The sequence below is a fragment of the Jaculus jaculus genome, chromosome 6, assembly GCF_020740685.1.
Source record: "Jaculus jaculus isolate mJacJac1 chromosome 6, mJacJac1.mat.Y.cur, whole genome shotgun sequence".
Lineage (NCBI taxonomy): Eukaryota > Metazoa > Chordata > Mammalia > Rodentia > Dipodidae > Jaculus > Jaculus jaculus.
The window spans coordinates 135,391,767-135,399,782 of record NC_059107.1 but is presented as its reverse complement, the minus strand read 5'-3'; the positions used below and the strand labels follow the sequence as shown (position 1 = coordinate 135,399,782).

General features: G+C 44.4%; 1 non-coding gene across 1 annotated transcript; it reads right to left on the bottom strand.

The window, feature by feature from the left end:
* Positions 1-1,390: 1,390 nt before the first annotated feature.
* On the bottom strand, positions 1,391-1,465 carry LOC123461912. The gene has a single exon (XR_006637957.1). It is a non-coding gene; the product is annotated as a small nucleolar RNA SNORD81 (small nucleolar RNA).
* Positions 1,466-8,016: the final 6,551 nt, after the last annotated feature.

Here is an 8,016-nt window from a genome sequence, read left to right as displayed (position 1 = left end):
TTGGGCATGCAGGGTGGTGGTAAGGCCACAGACAATAGTCATAGATCTAAAGCAGGGTTTCTCAGCCACTAGTGATTGTAGATCAGATATAATTTGTCACACAACTATCCTGTATAGACTGCTGAGGAATGTCCCTGACCTCCACCCCTTACTTGTCATTACCACCTCCCAAGTAGTGACAATCAACAGGGCTTCCAAACTGACTAACCCTGAAGGGCCGGCCAATCTCCCCTAGGTGACAGCTGATTGCACTAGACTGAAAAGAGTCCCTTAAGCAGATAAATTCAGCAGAAGTTGAACTGGAAATGTAAGTTCATCTGAGAGGAGGGTTTCCTTCACAGAGAGTAAAAGGCTTTAAAGTAAAAGAATCCAGAATTAGGTCCATCCCTAAATCCAGTGATCGGTATTCTGATGAAAGAAAGGCAGAGGTACAGAAAGACAGGGAAAGGGTAGATACAAAACAGATAGGAAGTGATGTTAAACTGGCCTTGCCAAAGACAGCCCCCAGCAGCCAGAAATAGGAAGTAGTGAAGAAGGATTCATCCCTGGAGCCAGTTGGGAAAAGCAGGGCTTGATCAAAGTCTTAAGTTTTCTGCTTCTGGCTTCTGGATTTTTTTGTTTTTGTTTTTCAAGGTAGGATCTCACTCTGGCTCAGGCTGACCTGGAATTCACTAAGTAGTCTCAGGGTGGCCTCAAACACTAGGCGATCCTCCTGCCTCTGCCTCCCTAGTGCTGGGATTGAAGGCGTGCACCACCACGGCCAGGCTAGCTTATGGAATTTTGAGAAAGTAAGTTTCTTTCATTGAGTCCCCACATTTGCAGTCATTAGTCATGACAGCTCTGGGAAACAAATGGCTGCTGGTCTAAGGGAAAAGAAGACTTCAGTGCACATTACATGGGCATATGCTGTTATAATTACTGAATTACAGCAGAGAGGAACAGTTTGTGGTAACAGAAAAGAGCACTCCTGGAAAGAGTATCTTGATGCCTGGAACAATCAAGCAAGGACTGACTAGCAGGTTTGCAAAACTTAAGGATTTATTTAAGTTTCAGAAAATTAAAAGAGGGAGCTGGAGAGATTGCTCAATGGTTAAAGCACTTGCCTGCAAAGCCTAAGGACCCAAGTTTGATTCCCTAGTACCCATGTAAGACAGATGCCCAAGGTGGTGCATGCATCTGGTGTGCATTTGCAATGGCTAGAAACCCTGGCATATCCATTCTCTCTCTCTCTAGTAAATGAATAAAACTTTTTTTAAGTTTACAAAATGTCTTTATTTATGACTGATTGTTTACTTTCTTACTCCAGAGCTTCCATTCAGGTGCCTGAAACAAAAGAACACTTTCAGTCTTATGTCCAGATCGCAATTTAAATGGTACTTGGAAAACACAACAGAATATCAGATCTTTAATTATCATCAAGTGATCAGTGAGAGAGTTCAAGCTGGGGTGATCATCCTGTATTCTGGAGTGGCCAGCCACCTCACAGGGAAGTTTTCAATCCTCACCTCATGAGGGGCTATATGCCGCCATACTTGCTGCCTTAAAGAGCCCTTCAAACTGTCAGGACAACAAGCCAACTTGTCCACCTTTGCATGAAGCTTGTGCTGGGCATCTGTCCAGCTGACTAGGAACACCTTCATGTAGCAGGCCTCCATATTCTGGACCTAAGAATTTTAGAGGACATGTCTTCAGTAATTGCATTAACTTGGTATGTAGCATGATTTAACTTTTAACCGTAGGTGGCTATTAATTAAAAGACCACATTACAAAACGTAGATGCCAGGAGCCCATAAGCTGTCTTCTTACCCAAGCAAGCCATCCAGATCAAAGCATGCAAGGAGCAGCGTGTAACAAGAGCTGGTCCTGACAGTTTAAAACGGCACCATGTTAGCGTCTGCACTTCTGTCCCACCACCTGCTGTTTAGCCATGGTTCAACTGTCTTGCTCTGTAGGTCCTCAGTCCTCATCCATCCTTGGCACGTTTCTGCCCCGAGGTTGTCTTGAGCAGTAATATCGCATCAGTCCTCCCCATCATTCCAACACAGGCTTCCTCATAGCGAGGCCACAGCCGAGTGTGCCTCGGTTCACCGAGCCTGCCTGCAAGCAACGCCTTCCTCTCGCACTATGCGTTTTGCAGGCCTGCCGAGGCCTGGAAACAACAATTAAAAACCTGCACAAGGGAAGGACTCACCAGCACCAGCAGAAAGCCAGGCGCAGAAAGGCAAAATTTTTTTAAATTAATTTATTTTTATTTATTAGAGACACAGAGAGAAAGAAAGAGAGAGAATGGGCATGCCAGGGCCTCTAGCCACTGCAAATGAACTCCAGACACATGTGCCACCGTGTACATCTGGCTTATGTGGGTCCTAGAGAATTGAACCTACGCTTTGCAGGCAAGTGCCTTAACTGCTAAACCATCTCTCCAGCCCAAAAATAAAATATATTTTTATAAAAAGAAAAGAATATTTAAAAAGAAAAATGAAAATAAAATAGATTCATAAACATTGCCTTTTCCTTTCTCTCTCTCTCTCTCTCTCATGTGTGCGTGTATGTGTATGTGTGGTACATGTCATGTATACACATGTACGTGCCCATGTGGCACGCTGTGCACTCTTGCCTGTAGTGGGGGTCTTCTCCATATGGTAGCCAGAGGAGAACACAGGGTGTCCCCTCTATTGTTCCCCTCTTGTTCCTGAGGTAGACTCTCTTACTGATTCAGGAGTTTGGTGGGCTTTTTGCAAGCCCCAGTGATTCTGCCGTCTTTGCTTCCCTACAGAACTGTTATAGATGTGCATGGCCACACCTGGCTGTCCTAGTCCAGGGATCAAATTTGAGCTGTCTCTCACATCTCCTCGGGCCCTCATGCTTGCACAGAAAGCACACTTAACTACTAAGCCATCATCTCTCCAGCCCCTTCCTCTCTCCCTTCTGTCTAGACAATGCCATGTTCTATATGGTGAAGACCAAAGACCACCTGTTCTCTCCAAGATTCACATCTAGAAGCATCCATAGGTAATGCTGGGCTCATTTCTCTGCCTTCATTCTAGAAACAAAATCACATTAAGCTCAGGGCTGGGAATGGCTCAGTGCTTGCCTAACAGGCATGAAGCAATGAGTTCTATCCCCAGCAACACACACACGCACACATGTTGATCTTGTCTTGGTCAACTCTGGCAAGGGCAAGACAGATCATGATGATATTCCTTAAGATAATCACATGGGCAGGATCACAAGACCAATACTTTATAGGAGAGAAAAAATTGGGCTGTATGTGGTGGCACACACCTTTAGTCCCAGAACTCAAGAGAGCTGAGTAAGAGTATCACTATGAGTTCAAGGCTCCCCTGAGACTGTTGTGAATTCCAGGTCAACCTGGGATACAGTGAAATCCTACCTTGGGGGGCGGGGAGGAAACCGGGCATAGTGGCCCATACCTTTAATCCCAGCACTCGGGAGGCAGAGGTAAGAGTATCACCATGAATTCAAGACCACCCTGAGACTGCAGATTGAATTCCAGGTCAGCCTGGGCTATAGTGAGACCCTACCTCAAAAAAAAAAAAAAAAGAGGAAAAGAAAAGAAAAGCAAACTTGGGATATCCAAAATCCATAAATATCTACCATGATATATATATCAACATAATTGGCTAATAAATAATTTTTCTATCAATACATTTTGAAAGCATGATACCAAATGACTGAATCAATAATAGCTACTCCCATTCTTCATGAACTTAATCACTTTACCAAACCTTAGATCATCACAGTGGGAGCAAAAACAATGAATGGAAAGCATGAACAGAGCTACCCATTGACTTGCTGTCACGGGAGCCCAATAAGTCAGAGAAATCAAGTCTTAAATAAACCCAAGATCCAACAGTGGTGACCTTAATGTTCAAGTGGCTGACACTATCAACTTAAGACCTGTGTAATAGAAGGAAACAAAATGATGACATCAAAATACAAGAGAGACTAGTTGGAAAGAAGGGACTCAGTGGAGGGGGAATTTGGGAGGGGGGAAAGGAAAGTGGTGGGAGATAATTATGATTATGGTATATATATGGTATATATATGGAAGTTGTCAATAAAAGGTTATGGATTGTGATAAAAAGAAAAAAGAAAAACAATCCTACAGCAGAATTAGTTGAGCCAGATGCTCCAGCTTAGGACCTAAATCTCAGACAATCACTCAAATATCCTCAAAAGAAAATTCTTTCAACTTGACTAAAATGACCATGTAAGCTGACATTCTATTTTGAATGGGAAACAAAATAAGACAGTGTGAAATTTTTAATTCACCTCTATTATTCTCTTTTCCCTTAATCCATTATATCCAGCCCTGAATTTCATGCCTCATGCATTTTAGTACATCAGGCCTTCGCTGCCTGTGCTGACTATGCAAGTCCTTTGACTCCATGCCCGATTGGATTACAGAGCTTAGTGGACACATTTCCTAGGATCAGCCTATCTAGGGATTTGAAATGTACCATCCTGAAACAGAGGTGATGGCCACAAATCATGGAATTTAGCACCTCATTGGAGCACTAGAAAGGAAGCTATGACTAGTAAGTCACACTGTCCCTTCCTGCCACAAAGAATGTTTGCCTGCTATCACACTGGGACTGCAGAATTTTTTTTCCCAAAATCATAGAAGTTTCCAGATGCTCTGAAATGAAAGGATGCTCTGATGTAATTGATGCCTCTAATGGATACGGACCCCTTGCTCCGTGGTCAGTTATAACAGAGAGGGACTCAGAGACAGGCTCCCGAGTCAGAGGGTGGAGGAGGCTGGCTGCACAGACCAGATACTCCTCTCAGGGACCCAGGGGCTCACTACTAGGGGCTAGTAAGTATCTCCTGGGAGTGGTCTGCCTCCTGAGATTCACCCAGTATGCAGAGGCACAAGGGCCAAGCCACGTTGCCTCTGTTTGAGGTAGCTCTGGGAAGCCATTCCAGTTTGAGATCTCTCTCTATGCTGCACAGACTGAAGTGGCCACACAGCTGCCTCCAGGGCCAACTTCTCCATCTGTCTCACCTTGACAATGGCTCAGTGAGTTGGGCTTCCCCAAACATTCCTCAGTCTAACACATGATGTACAGCTCTGTCACTGAATCCCTGAGGCTCCCAACCCAAGACAGAAGGTCACATGGAGAGTAGTGATATGGGCCCCAAGCAGAGCCTTTGAAACCATGGAGCAAAGTACTCAGGTAAAAAGGTGTGCTGCAAAGGAGTTCTTGCCTACCCCGAAAAGCTGCCTCTTAGCCATCAAATGAGTGAATATATTTGAACTTCTGTGCTGTTTCTAGTTCTCTGAAAGGAAAATAAACTGAAAAGGAAGGAACAAAGATTTAAAAAAAGAAGAGTCAGAAAGTTCATTGGGGGGGTGGGGTGTAGCTCAGTAGTAGAGTGATTGTCTAATATGGGCAAGGTCCTGGGATTGATCCTCTGCACCTCAAAAAAATGGGGAAGGAGGAAGAGAAGCAACGATGAAAGAAATGACCCAAATCCAAATCCGCTGTGACTCTATTTTATAGGTTTACACTTTGAAGAGTTCTTTATTGTCATCACAATAGCTATTTTTAGAGTCTAGTTCTCTGTGGCAGTATGATTCAGGTGTCCCCCACAACCTTAGGTGTTTTGAAGGCTAGGTCCCCAGCTGATAGAGATTTGGGCATTAGCGCATCCTGGAGGGAGTGTATTATTGGGGGTGGGCTTATGGGTGTTGTAGCCAGTTTCCCCTTGTTAGTGTTTGGCACACTCTCTTGTTGCTATTGTCCACCTAATGTTGGCCAGGGGGTGATGTCCACCCTCTGCTCATGCCATCATCTTCTCTGCCATCATGGAGCTTCCCTCGAGCCTGTAAGCCAAAATAAAACCTTTTTCCCACAAGCTGCTCTTGGTTGGGTGGTTTCTACCAGCAATGCGAACCTGACTGCTTCACCGGATGCCTACTATACCTTCTCCCTCATGTGTGCCGATTTCCAGCTCTAAAAGCAATGCTATGAAGGAAGTAAAAGGATGGGAGAGGTTAAGTGATTTGCCCTAGGGTACAGCCTGCAAATGACAAAGCGGAAAGAGAAAGCCACCTTTGGCTCTGTACCTCTGCCTGTCTATAAGTCAAGGTGCTGCTCTTCCAATGACGAACACAGACCCATACCAGAGCAACTGGATGGCTTTTTCCTGAAAACCATTGCTATGCTGCCTGATACTCTTTCCAGTAGAGACACAACTGGTCAGATGGGTTGACACATAAAGAAGATAATTTACTGTGACTGAGGATACTAAGCAGTTTCACAGAACCCAGAAGGGTATAAGACTTCATGTTAAAAGTATGAAGAAAGAAAGAGAGAGAAAGAAAGAAAGAAAGAAAGAAAGAAAGAAAGAAAGAAAGAAAGAAAGAAAGAAAGAAGGAAAGAAGGAAAGAAAGAAAGAAAGAAAGAAAGAAAGAAAGAAGGAAAGAAAGAAAGAAAGAAAGAAAGAAAGAAAGAAAGAAAGAAGGAAGGAAGGAAGGAAGGAAGGAAGGAAGGAAGGAAGGAAGGAAGGAAGGAAGGAAGGAAAGAAAGGAAGGAGGAAGGGAAAGAGAAAGAAAGAGAGAGAAAAAGAAAGAAAAGAGAGAAAGAGAGAAAGAAAGAAAGAAAGAAAGAAAGAAAGAAAGAAAGAAAGAAAGAAGGAAAGAAGAAAAGAAAGAGAGCTGGGTGTGGTGGCACACACCTTTAATCCCAGCATTCAGGAGGCAGAGGTAGGACAATAGACGAGAGTTCAAGGCCACCCTGAGACAACATAGTTAATTCCAGGTCAGCCTGGACCATAGTGAGTCCTTACCTTGAAAAACTAAAAGAAAAGAAAAAGAAAGAAAGGAAGGAAGGAAGGGAAAGAGAGTGAGAGAGAGGAAGAAAGAAGGAAAGAAAGAATGAAGGAAGAAAGAAAAGAAGAAAAAAGAAAGAAAAGGAAGGAAGGGGGAGGAAGGGAGGAGAGAGGGAGATAAAGACAAATAGCAATAAAATTGTCAATATTCAGGTTTTTTTAGTGATTTATGAGAGAAAGCGGAGAGAGGGAAAGAGAGAGAGAGAAAAATGGGCGTGCCCGGGCCTCCAGCCACTGCAAACAAACTCCAGTTGCGGTGCTGCTTGTGCTTCTGGCTTACACAGGTCCTGGGGAAACAACCTGCGTCCGTCCTTAGGCTTTGCAGGCAAGCACCTTAACTACTAAACCATCTCTCCAGTCCAGCATTCCCTTTTCTACCAGCACAGACCAGTTTTGGATGGATGCTGAATACACTATAGTCAATATCTTTGGAATTTTCCAGCTATGAGTAGTTGAGTCATTTATTTTCCTTGTCCCGGGGGCACAAATAATAAAGCACTGCATTAGCCAACCCTGAACCAATCACTTCAACTTGGTACCAGAGTTACAATGTGACTCATTCATCTCTGCTACATGCTTCTCATGGATAAAGCCACACAGATACACCATCCTAGGGGGCACTCATAAGAACAGTCACAGAGGGACTAGAGAGATTGCTTAGTGCGAAGCCTAAGGACCCAGGTTCGATTCCCCAGGACCCACGTAAGCCAGATGCACAAGGTGGTGCATGTATCTGGAGCTCGTTGGCAGCCGCTAGAGGCCCTGGCACACCCATTCTCTCCCAATGTCTCTCTCTCTCTCTTTCCCTGTTTCTCTCCCTCTAATAAATAAATAAATATTCTTACAGAAGAATCACCACAATGATTTGTCATATCTATTCACTATTTAGAGAGCAGATACACGTGTGATGTGTGTATGGGGGGGGAGGGGACGCACACACCACCGCACACATGGGGAGGCTAGGGACAACTCTGGGAGTTGGTCCTGACCTTCCACCTTGTCTGAGGCAGAGTATTTAGTGATTCACTGCTGTGTTTGCCAGACTAGCTGGTTTGCAAGCTTCTGGAAGATTCTCCTGTCTCTGCTTCCCTTCGTTTCATTGGCGTGCTGAGAGTACGGACCGTCGTGCTCCAGCACCCAGCGTTACTTACAGGG